The sequence below is a fragment of the Akebia trifoliata genome, chromosome 11 (assembly GCF_017979445.1).
Source record: "Akebia trifoliata isolate Shusen 1 chromosome 11, ASM1797944v1, whole genome shotgun sequence".
NCBI classification, from domain to species: domain Eukaryota; kingdom Viridiplantae; phylum Streptophyta; class Magnoliopsida; order Ranunculales; family Lardizabalaceae; genus Akebia; species Akebia trifoliata.
The window spans coordinates 32,804,697-32,819,650 of NC_141385.1; positions in this window are offsets into that span (position 1 = coordinate 32,804,697).

The window sequence follows — 14,954 nt, forward strand, 5'->3', positions numbered from 1 at the left end:
TAAAGGACAAATTTCCTTTCCTTGTTATCGACCTACTTCACCTGCTTTTTTTTTTCTTTTTAGTATATATTATAAAAAAATCAGACTTTAGATATGTGAAAACGACAAAATCCTTTTTTTTTTAAATATTTTTTTCAATTATATTTTTATAGATATTTTTCATCAATTATAAAATATTTTAGACTTTAAATAGGTGAAAATGACAAAATACATTTTTTTAATATTACCTTTTTTGCCTCAGATGTTGGATTGGTGACATCAATCAATCTCTAAACGTGGCACCACGACAATGCCTAACATTGTAGTTGATTCGGCATCCCATGACAATCGAACACATAACAACTCAACAAGTAAATGTGACATTGAACACGTTTGATTTTACTTGAGTCAGGTATGCCCGTCTCATCAGCCACAATCCCGCCAATGTCAAATTGGAGGCCAACGCATATCAGCAGTTCAATGAAGATGTAGTAACACTCAAGAAGCAACATCTCTTCCTATTATTCTTATTTCATATTTTTATTTTTATTTTAAAATTTTATTTTCAAATAGAATAAGTAAGTTTGTTCATCAACAACAAAATTTAACATGATTTTTTTTTTCTTCATCTTCTTTCCTTTTTTATGATAGCTTCTTATTAAGCTTGTGACTATGATTCAAGAGTACAAGATGATTTTTATCTTTTTTTGTTTTTTGAAAAATTCTTATATTAAGTTGGAAACTATAATTAAAGAGTAGAAGATTGCTGATTTTCAAAAAAAAAAAAAAAAAAAAAGATTGGAAATGCTATTTCTTTATTCTAATTTCTAAAGGGTATAAGATGGCTGACTTTTTATAATAAAAAAAGAATAAAAAAAAAGAATTAAGAAACCTACTAATAAAAAAGTTAAGAAATCTACTAAGCATTAGATCTACTCAATCATGTCGATTTCAATATCAAACTCAAACTCATTTTTCAGATTTCCTCTCTTTACATTAAGGTTGAAGAGCTTTGTGACTGGTTTTGGAGTGTTAAAACAAATTCTGAAGAAGAAATAAGGATTTTTGGTGGTTATTTGAAGATAATGATATTTTAGTAATTTACATTGAGATTTTAGATAAATTTTAAAATAAAGTGGAGAAGCAGGGACTGATGTGTGTAGTGCCATGTTTAAATTGAGATTTATTTGTTGGACACCGATTCAAAATCAAGTGCAATTTTGTTGACGTGTTGACGCACACAAAATTATTTTTGACTTTTTTGAAGTAAGACTAATCTTACCAATTTAGTAAGATTTGAATCTTACTAAGAGTCGTTGACCTGGCCTTGTGAAGTAAAAAAACATGATCGCAAAGGATAAAATTTAAGAGTTGTTTAGACACTTCAACTTTTATTTATCACACCTCAATTTCTTAAATTTAAACGCGTTATATTGTGTTGCATTGTTGAGATTATAATTTCAGCTAAACTTGTAACGTTTGAAGAGCGTGTTATAATCTTTAATTAGGGTGTGACAAATAATTTAAGAAACTGGTGTGTAATAAGAAATAATTGGAGTGCTAATAGGCAAAATTTTAAATTATTAATTTCAGAATTAAATTGTAGAGTGTGTTGTTTTGGTAACTTTTTCAAAATTTAAAACAGTATTGGTAATCATCTAGTCAGATGGTCCAATATGACTTGAATTTCTATAGCAACTTGAAAAAATTAATCAACAATAATGTTCCGTGATTCAATTTTTAATACATAAAAATAAAAAGGTTAATACTCGATAAAAAAATTGCATTTCTAAAAGAAATAAAAAATGTCAAATTCATAAATTCAATATCAAACAAATTCTAGAGAGAAACATAATTCAAACAAAATTGGATTAATAATTGATTTTTTTATTAATTGACCTTACTAATACATTCATTCTCAACCGTTGAGTTAATAATAAAAATAATTATAAAAAAGTGGTATTTGTTCTCTATGTTCTTAGATTGAAATCTATTTTTCTAGTTTTTAGATTTTTTGTTTCAGTATTTTTCAAATTTCTCTAACGACAACAAATGAAAAAAGTATGTACATTAAGTATAAATTGACAGAAGCTTTTGTTTGTAAACAAAAAATATGTATTCTTGTTCCCTTCTTTATTGTACCTAATCTTCAACAAAAAGCAATCTTAGGAAATCCTTTCCTAAATCAAATATAACTATTCATAATGACTCCAGAAGGAATCCTCTGCAAAATAGAAGATATTGAAGTACTCTTTAACTTCATATCACCTCCCACTTTTGGACAAGTCGAATTACTAATAAACCTGATTCAATTTAAAGAAAACAATTTGATTTTGTAAATCAAGAAATTTTTTTTCAAAAGATAAAATAAGATATTAATAACTTGAAACTACAAATAAAAATAAAAATTTTTTAGGAAACATTGGTAAAAATTTTTTTTAGGAAACATTGGTAAAAAATTGTTGCTCTGATACCAATTTCAGGATCAGGTAAAATTTTAAAACTTTTGAACTTTTTGAACAGTTATTTTGATAGGAGGTTGGTATGAGAAAGTGGTCGGAGGTTGATTGGAGAAAATGGTGGGAAAAGGTGTTTATTTTTGAATGCCTTCCTAAATGAAAGAGCCTGGGTTTTTATAAAGATTTCAGAAGGGTGTAGAAGGGACAGGTGTTTGGTTGATGTTTGGAAAAGTTTGAGAAGGGACACGTGTTCAGTTGGGATTTTGCCGACATTTTTGAGCATGTGAAGCATGTGAAGTATACACGTGCCAACTTGTTATTTGACCGACATTGCTATAGTTGTGGTGACACATGTGGTTGTTATAGTGAGTGTTGACGGCTTGACGACTTTTGACGGCTTAACGGTTAAAACACTATTTGATAAATAGTAAATTTGACATTTTTCAACAGTGTTTAACTGTTTTATTTGACTTTTGCTATGCATTTTTAAATAGTATTTTACTATTATTTAAATCGCGACTTTTTGACAAATCGAACTGTTGCATAATATACTTATATAGACTATTTTAGATATACAAACTTACAAACTCTTTTACAAACTTATTTTTACAGACAACTCTATAGACTTTCATATATCTTTAGAATAAAAACTGTTCTTCTTCGTCATTATCTGAAATATTTTGAAGAGTGTTTGATGATAATGACTTTTTGGCGATAGACCATTGAGTTGACATTGCATCTTTGAGGCTTTTGAGTTCTTTGGATATCTTTTGCATTTGTTCAATGGCTAATACAAAGTCTTGGGTAAATTTTTTTACAAGAGGTGTTATAGGTGTAGCAGTTGTTGAAGCAACTTCTTGAGCATAAGATTTTACAGATTTTGCTGAGACTTTTGATAATTTTGAAAAATTGTTAAGAGAAAAAGTCTTTTGTGTCTTTTGAGATGCTTCAGGACCCACTTTTGTGTGATCATATTTATCCCACCATTTAACATAGGTATTTTTGAAAAAATTGGGAAAGTTGTCCAATAATTCTTTTGAGTGATTCCACTTAAGTATCCAAGGGTAACTTAAATGGGCAAAGGGCAACATATTTTGATAATTTAAATCATCAATTTCAAATTTGTTACTGTTTACAAATTCCTCAAAAAGAGAAATTTGTTCACAAGGGAGAGTTTGAGGGATAGAACCATAATTTTGTCATCATTGGTTGAAGAATCAATAAGGAATTTGATTATTAAACTTTTTGCAAAATTGGATAAACCATGAATGAGACTCTTTTGTATTTTGAATTAAGAGAACGTATTCCCATGCATTTTTTTAGTTCCAATAGGTATATGAAATTTGCTGATTGGTTGGAGATTTGATATATTTTAAGGTCCAGAAAGACGAACCCCATTCTTGATAAGGGTTGATTTTTTGAATTTTCAATTTGGAATATGTTATTTCTCCATCTTGATTAAGATTATGAGAAATAATGACACTTTGAGATTGAGAAAGAATTACTTCATAATATTTAGAGGATAAATTGGTTGTTTGGGATTGAAAAGATTACCATCATGGAATAATTGTTTTTGAATTTGAGGAATCGTTAAAGATTCGAATTGCTTTTGAGATAACGAAAATAGAACTTGACTTATTTTGTAAAGGTATTTAGACTTTGGGGTTATTGGAAAAAAATAAGAAAGAAAAATTTGAATATCGATAGGAATTTTCTCATTTCCTTTTGACTTTTAGAAGAATTTATTGTGACTTTTGAAGAAATTCTCTAGTTAAAAAATCAGGGAGACTGTTTTGAGAACTAGGAATAAATTCAATATCAAACTTGAAAATAGAGAATACACTATGAGCTTGGTGGTCCCTACCGTAAATCCCATACCACGTATAAGCTTGGTGGTCCCCACCGTACATCTTAGGATAGTACACCACTTCGGATGATATGATGCAATATCCCTTTAAGCATTCACGGACTCTTTAACAGCTCACAAAATAGCTACGTATATATATATATATATATATATATATATATATATAGGGTTGTGTTCGGAAGACACACAAACCAACTTATATCTCTACAAATTGTAAAGACCGTCCGATTAACGTTAGATCTGCGGTTTAGATCTATTGTAACTTTATAATTGATTGTAAACAAACGATTTTTTCAAATTTGCTAACACCTCCCCGTGAACAAACAAGAACAAATCGATCTGAAATCAGATCTCAACTTCTTCTTCCTTCCTCGTTTCTCTTCAAGACTTGGGTGTATACCGAACGCGAAAAAATCACTGCTTTCTCTTCGTTTCCAACTTCATCTGTATCGCAAGGTATGAACTAATCTGTCCATTTTCGAAACTCTTCGTCTTTGTTTCAAACGAACTGCTCTTCCTCTTCCTCTTCGATAGAAACAAAGACAAACGAACTCTTCTTCCTCGTTCCTGTGCAAAACAAACAAACTCCTTTTCCTCTTCTGAAAACAAAGACGAAGACAACGACAGCGTCGACAAATCTGCTCCTCTTCGACAGCGTCTTCTTCATCAACGATTTACGACGGCGATCTGCTCCATTTCAGTGATTTGCGACGGCGTCGACAAATGGTAGCATACAAGTTACCATTTGTCTTTGTTCACAGAGATTATTTCAATGAAGAGCCATTCTTAAGAAATATGCATGAGGTACAATTTTTTGTGATATTTTATTTTCACTTGTTCTTCACTTCAATGGTTTTCTAACACAGAATCCAGATCCTAATTTTGAAGTATCAAATTTGACGATGTTGCATGGGTAAATTATAGGGCATCTCACATGGTAGTATGAATCTGTGAACTTCAATTCGTCTGAATTATAGTTGTGAATTTCTTTAAAGCACCGTTGACCTAGCCACTTTGAGGAAATAAAGATGATTTTACTATTAATTATGGAAAACACTCACTTGTAAACATAACAAAACAGCAATGGAAGAAAAAAAAAATCTTCTAAAAACAAATAGAATGTTGTCCAAGGGTTGGGGTTTTTACAGGAAATGTGAACAGAAAACCATATACTTAGCAATAGTCAAAATCGTAAGTGTATGATATATGTCCAATTGTTTGTGTGGAAGCCAAATGGTGGGATTAATAAGGTCAACATTGATTCCATCCAAAATTCTAGCAACAGTTGTGAGCTTTATAATACAAGATAACTGCAGCAATCCCAAGTTGCCCCAATGAGCAGAAAGTGATCATCAACCTAAGTGAGGTTTGTAAAGGTAACCTTGCAAGTTTCTTATGCTACTGAGTGTCTGCATGCTTGTGATTCCCTCTATGACAATGGGTATTCTTCAAGCTCTGTCCTCAATTCATTTTATGTTTTATCTTATCATCAGTGATTGTAGCATTTGGAAGAAGGTTAAGATAAACCACTGCTAATTTAGGAATTGTATTAACTGATGTTTCCTAGGTTGGAACAGAGATTTTGACTTAGCATAATGGAGCCTTGACTTAGCATTCATGTTATGTTCAATTGTGATAGTGATATGCTGACACCTCTAAGTGAATAACTTGGCCATGATGAAACATGGAAAACTGAAAAAGATAAAGGAGAAGTACGCGGAACAGGATGAGGAAGAAAGAAAAATTTGAATGGCTTTAGTGGCTGTGAGTAACATCACTGGTTCAAATTTTTTTTTAATTGTTCCCTTTTTGGATATAAGAATTACCATTAGAGCAAGGTCCAATAGATGTTCCTGTTTTTTATTGCTGCATTGATGTCAAGGTCTTCATTGTGGTTTCACTGGAAGCTAAAACTTGTTCTCGTGTAACATTTAGTATTTGCTGATTGATCAATTGATGCATTTCTGGGATGTATTTTGTCCTAGTCCCCCATTAAATGGTTTTACTGATAAAAATATTCTATGTAATGGCAATTTCGTACTGGGATAGGCTATGCTGTTTTTGAACTTCAACAGTGATCTTGCTGATGCTTTGAAATCGAAATTCCATGACGTTGCTGAGCAATACAAAGGAAAGGGTGTAAGCTTTCTAGTGGGTGATCTTGAGGCCAATCAAGGTGTTTCCAAGTAATTTCTATTTTATTTTTTATTCAATATACATGTCTTATGTTGGTATATATGACACTTAATATCGTTATAATGGGGTTTGTTATTGGTTTGCATGAACAGTATGGCTTTAGTCACATGCTAGAAGCAACAAACAGGGAAAAGGAATTGATGAAAGCATGTACGGACCCAGAGTTGGTGGCTGCAAGAATTTGCAATGTGAAGATCATTGTTGCTGGCCTTACCCAATTGAAAAAAAAAAAAAAAGGAAAGAAGACCACCAAAGGACAAAGCTAGACAATTAATGTAGCTGACCAATATAATATGAACCTCCTTATCTTTTGGGGCTCCTTATTACATAGGAATGTGGCATTTTGTATGTAGTCTTATCATTTTATTGTCGTATGGTAGCATTTAAAAGTGTGTGATGTGAGAAAAACTTGGAACTTGTAAAAAGGATAATATCCTTTTTTTTGTCATTAAATGGAGCTTGAATTAGTAAATAATTTTGATCGATTTGGGTAATGAATGTGAGTAATTTTTTATTAATGTCTGTATGAAGCAGGAACGACTAGGTGGTTACAAGAATCTGATTTGGTCAATTTGTGCTTAAGTGATGCACATAAGTTGGATTAGGGGGTGGGACCCACCAATCCTGGTCCTACCTGATTTCTTTAGATAAATCTTACCTGATTGGATGATCACCATCTTATTGTCTTACTATTTGGAGGCAATATTATTTAGGAAAAAATGTGGAGGACATTCAATAGGTTCATCTTGGGCCAATCAAACCACATTGTAGGGAGGACCTACCATAACATACTCCCAATCCATTAGATTTGTGGCATTTGTAGACATATTATGTTGTGCTTAATCTCTTTTGACTTCTTCATTATGTTCTTGATGCTTCTTTCTTTAAGCAAAAGTCTAATATTCTTGTAGAAGACAATATAACACTGTTAACCAATTTCGCATTGGGTTTAGCAACACAAATCGAATTTCACAATTCAACTCTATAAAGAGACATATCATTAGTTGAGGGGCATGTCTTTGGGTATTATCACTTCCATCCAATTAAACAAATATGCTATCAAATATTTAAAAATCTATGCAGGATTATTAATAAATCAGATTTTGGAACGACTAGAAAATTACAAAAAATGAAACCATTCAGCTTGAACAAAGAGTGATTAATCAAGTTCACCAACTAGTTTTCTACCAAGAAGCCTTACTGCAAAGAGCACATTATATCTGACATGTCACATTCATGCATCACTCGAAATGTAGGAGTTAAATTCCCCAATTAGTTACAAATACTAAGAAGAGAAGTAGCATATCCAGTCCAAGGCATTTCCCACAACACTGAAATATGTTGTATGAACCTCCAATCTGAACCGGATCTGTGAGTTAGAAAGGAGGAAAGTCACTCCCAAGCATCTCCCATACGCCGCTATGCAAATAGTTTCTGAAAAATCGATAGTATTGATAAACCCCACTTCTCTGCTTTGAATCAATTCTTCTTAGCTTCTTCAAAATAGCAACTATGCCAGCTCCAGGAAGACAACCCCCCACGTTCTACAACAATGTCACACACCTCAGCCACCACTTCTGTCATCATTGGAGTAGAATCTGCAATCTGTGATTGAAAGAATATAAGGATTATTCAGCAATCCATATCCATATCCATCTGGAGATATTCAAGAAAATATCACTGTGAATACAGCTAGCATGAGGCATAGTGACCAAGAAGACCACATACACACACTTAAGCTTGTAGAACACACACACACACTTAAGGAACTCATGAGGCATAGTGACCAAGAAGAAATGTAGCTAGCATGTTATAATACCATAGAGGAGGTATAGAAAGCATGATAAGTCCAAAATTTCCCCTGGTTTCTACTTGAAATCCCTTTGTCAAGGCTCAGATTAGTTTTACAATTGATCACATCAGTTCACCACACAGACTCTATGCCATTCTCAACCATTAATGAGTTTTCTTTTTCTTCTTCGCTTTCCAACTATGTATTTACTACTACGATCAGCCTAATTGCAAATGAAATGAATTCATCAGCAACCTTAAAACATAAAGAGAAATGAGAGTTTCAATAGCATGCTTATAAAAGTTTACCATACTAAATTCAATATGTGAAAAACAAAGACTACTTAAAGAACATTGCAACCAAATGGTTTCATTTTGTGCTTGAGAAGTAGTTCCTTAAGCTAGGAGGGACTCTTTGAAAATTATTTCTTTCAGCCATTAGTTAAGCCATTTCAAAAAGAAAGAAAGAAATGGATGCGTTTTTGAAAAAATATGGGGTACATGCATTCTGTAAGCTTTGAAGATAAAACACACATTTTCTTTTCTATGGGTTCAAAGATTTTGCATTCAGATGGCTTGATAAGGTCATAGGGTCTTGATATCTCAAATCCATTTTTCTTTTTTTTATAACTGAACTTTATTAATAGAAAGAATGGTTGAGATGTCCACAACAAAACAACAAGAACAAACTAGGAATGACAAAAGAACAACAAAAGACAATTACACAGAAAGATTACAGACCCAGTCCCATCTCCTCACAAAGTCTTCGAAAAAGAACCCCTTTAAATAACCTCTGTGTGATAAAACGAGCCAGCATATACCAATCTTTCGGTCACTTGTTAACATAATCTTTTCCTACATGTGCACTAAATAACACTCTTATTCAAGACTCAATGCACTAAACTTCTAAATTTGAAAACCAAGATCTCAAGCATCACCAATCCTATTTCCTCCAAAACAGAACTCTACTAATGTCGACTCATAAAAAATAATATCAATTCCTGCTAAAAGATTTCCACAAAAAACTCCAAAGTAATTAAAGAATGCGGCACAAGAAAAAAGAATTAACAGATGATGGAAGCCAATATAAACAATCATTGAAATCAATTGCGAATTTAGTACTGTTATGATTCAAGATTCTACCCACTAAACCTCCCCATTCAAAGAATGGGAAGCATCATCAAACCAAAATGAACAAAAACTAATTCCTACAAAAAGATTATGAAAACTCATCAAAACCAAAAAGATAAATAAATACATAAATAAATAAAAATTCAACAGAACGTAAAATCAAGAACTAAAAACAGAGAAAAATGGAAGAGACTCATCAACCAACCTGGTTTGTAAAACACAGACGAGCCAAAATCGATGACTTTGAGAGCGGCATCCTGAGATTCATGTTCTGATAAATTACTATCTTTGGAAACTCTGAAACCGGATTCTGACTCTAAGAAATCACCATGTTTCACACTATAGAACTCAGGTTTTGATTCTGGGGAAGAATCAAGTTTTAAATCAATAAAACCTAAATCCCCACACCAGTAAATCCACCATCATCAAGGTCAATAAACCTACCTTTTTTAATACCCTTGAAACCACTATCTTATATAGTAAAACCATCTTCTGAATTATCAAAACCACCCCTGAAACAACCTACAGATCTGGATCTAGAAACACCCATGTTTTTTACAACCCATGTCTCACCTTTCTCAAAATCCTTACATTTCTCAACATCCCCTGAAAATCCAAAACTCTTATTTCTTTTTTTCCTAAAAAATCTCCCAAAGCACCAAAACGCACTTCAATGAGTCGCCATCGCAAATTGTTGAGAGAGAGAGAGAGGGAATGCTAGCTCGTCGCCGTCGCAAATAGTCTGTGAGTCGCCGTCTATTGTCGATCGAGAGAGAGAATGCGAGTTAGAGAGAGAGAGAGATATAAAGAACTGTCTTCCTACTCGTCTTTATCTGCATTTCCAACAGATCGAAATGAGAAGGGAAAGAAGAACATGGAGATCGATTTGTGCTGAAATGAGGTTAGAAACGAAGAAGAGGAAGAAGAAGACGAAGATGGAGATCGATCTGTCAAAGAGGAAGACGTGAAAAAGAAGAAGAAGAGATCTGATCCCTGATCTCTGATCTCAGATCTGTGTCTTCGATTGCAGGGGCAGAGAGTGAAGAAGAAGACGATTTATTTTTTTTTTTTTGTTTACGGGGAGGCGCTTGCAAATATGAAATTTTCGTTATTTTACAATAGATTGTGACGCTACACACGATCTGAGTAGTCGATCTAGCGCGTATCGAACGATTGAAATAGTTTGTCGCGACGTGAGTATCAATAGTTGTCGCCCGAACGCGACCCATATATATATATATCATTTTTATTTCAAAACAAAAGAGAAATTAACAAAACAAGGTTGAGAATGGATATCCAGTTTCCTACCATGCAACTGTGGCCACTTGGCCTAAAATAAATAACAGTACTCGGAGCCTTTGCGCCAACATAAATTTAAATAAACATGCAATCCTTTCATTATCCCTAGATATCTCTTCACCAACCTACACATAACATACAACGTAAAATGCAAACATCACCCCTCTGTATGATTCTGACATTTTACTGATTCATCCCTTTCTTATTTTACCGTGTTTCTACTTCTCAACTTTTCCAACTAAATACTTCTTTTTTTTTCAAACTTGTAAATTCACTTTGATAATTTGATAAAAAAACTATCCAATTTTCGTTAAAATGGATTCCCAATAGGTATGCGAAGGCAAACTGCTAAAATTGGAAAAAGTTGATAAAAATTTGGCTAAGTGTTAGAAACTCAATTTTTTAAACTTGTCGAAATTGAAAATGGGTTTTTGTAAATGAAGGCCCTCGGAAACATAAAAAGGGCCATGTAATTTTGTAACCTAATTCAAAGTAATGCAAAAGATATCCACGAATTATTGAAATATTCCTGTTATGATGAAATTTTGTTTATTTTTTTTTTCCGACTCATTTGAAGGAATTACAGGGCTCATAAGTAGTCGTTTTGGTATGTTAAAAGCACGAGGAATTCAAAAAAAAAAATTTCTGACACTTTTTGGTTTTCACGGTGGCACCGTGACTGGAGCACGGTGGCTCACGGTGGAACCGACAGAAACTTCAATTTCGTGAATTTTTCAATTTTTCTTTGAGTTTTTCACTCGTTTTCGATTATACTATCCCACTCATGAATTAAATATTCAAACTACGATAAAACACATCAAACATAACGATTTCTAACATGAATTTGAAGTAATTTAAATGACATTCTATAAATTTAAAACATACACAAGTTTAGAAATATCCCTAAATGCAATTTTTTGAAATCTATGGTTATTAATAAGAATTGAGAGTCCCTTACTCTTGTAGTTGTTGGACACGATAAACTAGCTTGAAACTCAAGGATCGGTGGTCCGGAACATCGAATTTGGTTGAACATGAATGCCAAACGAATCGGGTTGGTTGCGAAACCTTCAATGAAGGTGTTCTTCCTCCTCTTTTGATGATGGACGACCCTTCTCCTAAATGGGTGAGTCTCTAAGAGGGTAGAATCAAAATCCCTTTGCTGATTTTTGGTGAGAACTCAAGAGAACGAAAAGGAAATAAAGGTTGGATGGGGTGAGCACGTAGAGCTCGACAAAGCCGACGACTTTACCTTCTTCATCGATGTTCTACTCAGACTTGATTAGGATAGATCTTGATGAGAATGGGTTGAAATCCTAGGTTTAGAAAATGGTTGATTTGAGTTCTTTAGAGAAGAAAAGAAGAAATGAAATAAAAGAAAGTTATCTTTTTTTTAATAAGGGCTGGAAGCATTTTTGACATTTTCTACTTATTTTTATTTTCGACGAAATCCTGACCATTCGAACTCGAAAAATGACACATGAGTATTTCATTTCGAATAATTTTCATTGCGGACCTAATGGTGACGTCAAATTTTTCTAATTCTCTCTCTAACAAAATTTCACTATTTTGGGTCCTACTTAACACGAAATTCGAGGATTTTATAACTTTTTCATCCGAACTCGAATTCGAACTTGCTTACAGGATAAAGTATATATTTCGACCTCTTTAAATTCAATGGCGAAGTCAATTTTTATTAAAAATGATCGGAACAATAGTCGAGTATTTTACTTTAATTTCCTTCTTTGACATTTTTCTCAAAATATCACCCTTTGATTTCTTTGAGATATGAGTTGAAAATCCGGGGTATTACACATTTTTTGAAGAAGTACATGCTTCATCAGAAGAAAATATTTTTAATTCAATTATCTTTTTCTTAATAAATTTTAAATGACATCTGTTTGTCGTATGTCCAGATTTTCCACATTTGTAACAAATTATTGGTTTAGATTCAGTTTCTATGTTAACTTTGGTATTTAAATCTCTTTTTTGTTTTAAAAATTTTCTTTGAAATCTTGGAGGATCATTTGTTGAAGTTCTTTTAAACTTATTGAGTTTTTTAGGTCTTCTATTTATTTTTTGTGAAGGTGCTCTAAACATTTCTTTTCAAATTGATAACAGAAATCTCCTAATTTTTTGTAAGATTTTTATTTTTCTAATTATTTTTTGAGTTTTAATTCTAAGAAAGCTTTAATCCTACAATATTGACTCTTTGTATAAGCATTTCAAATGAATATTGATAATAGTTTATGTTATCTTCATTATCTTTGAGACTTTTTCTTACTTTGTCTGGGAATAGTTTTGGCAATCCAGATATAAATTCTTCTTTCCAAAATATATCATTACATTCGGTAATTAACGAATATAGTTTTGACAAATATACATCTTTACACCATCTAAAATCAGTTAATGTTGGACATTTTAAATTCATTTATATTTCTCTATCTTTTTGTCCTAATTCGTCTATCCTTTCATTAAAATGGAGGCAAATTGTTGAGATTAAAGTTATAAAACTATCTGGTTGTTCTTTTCCATCTTTATTTAATTTTGGTTCACCTTGTTCGTTTAGTTTGATACGTTTTAATATATCATTTCGGTCAGTTTCGCTTAACATATTATTCCACCAACCATATAATTGACCAGTGAAACTACCAACCACGGCCTTGGTTATATGTTTTACTGATAGATTATATCGAGTATAAGCATTTTCAAAAACTATCATTTGAGATAGAGTATTCATAATTTGATAGTCTGTTTGTCCATCAATGTTCCATTCATAGAACTCATTTCCATTATAATGTTTAGTTGGATTTATCATTTTTTCAAATTGGACATCAACTGGTGTTGGTCTTTTATAATAATTTTTTGTTTTATTATAATAATTTGGTCTAGAATAATTTTTTTTTGGATATTTAGATCTTTTAATTTTATTTATTTGAGGATTTTCTTGATTTAAAAATTGGGATTCTATGTTGTTTATTGAATTGTTTAAAGATATTTCAGAAAATTCTTGTTCTTTTTCAGCTCTTTTTTCTATGTCTTTCATATTTGGATTTTCTGTTAAGACATTTATTTTTATATTTCCTTATATTTTTTTGTTATTTCTTCTAAGAATGAAGATGTTGTTACTACAGGAGGTAATTCGTGTTGTAGATGAAAATGATTTTTTTACTTTTATAGTTATTGATGATGATGATGAACTTATTGATGTTGGTCTGTTTACATTATTTTTGGCTTATTAGATATTGATCATATCTGATGTCTTAATTGATGAAGATAGGTGTAGACACCCCATTTTTGCATCTACCTAATTCGATAATTCGTCACCTGGTTACTGTGAATTCCTAATGATGATCGCAAAGAACTCAAAGGCTTGTGAGTACTGTTTCTGACTTATCCCATTTCCAATCCTTCCACCCTCCTCTACTCATTGCGAGTCGACATAGAAATTTATACATGTTTAGGATTGCTACACGTTACATCCAATTTTAGTAAGCCCGTGCATTTTAGGTTCGCTACACAGTTCGATAACTTAGAGACCTCGCTACGCTAGGAAAACATGACTTTGAAACTTAGAAATAATCACGTTGGGACCGAAAGAAACCTCACGCTAAAATTTGTAAAAATCTACAAAAATTGACTAAATGACAAAAATACCTCTAATAAATTTCGGACCTCCAAAAGAATTCGAAAGAACTTCCATTGCACTCATAATAGGATTTCGAGTCTAACGGAATCCAAATCGATGAAAACAGAGAAATTTAGAAAAAATCATAAAAATAACCGAAATGCCCTTCAACATCCAAATTCAACTTAGAGATCCCAATCCTTAGGAAAATGTAATAAAAATCGAAATCCAGATAAAAATCGAATCTAAACTAAAAATAAAATTCAAATTAAAAATTCCAAATGATTAAAACGAAACAATTCAAATTAAGAAAAAAATTAAAATCGAACAATTAAAATTTAATCAAGCAATCAAGCTTAATAAAAAATAAATTAAAAATCATTCAACCAATCAAAATGAAATCGACCAGCAAATTAAAATTGAAATCAGATTCCCATAGACCAATTAAATTGAAAATGAAACTCAATCACAAATTCAAATTGATCGACAAAACAAAATATAAATCAAATGACCAATTAAAACTCAAACTAAAAATTAAAATCAAATTTAAACTAATAAAATTCAAAACAAACTTAATCAATAAAAAACCAAAATAGAAAAAATT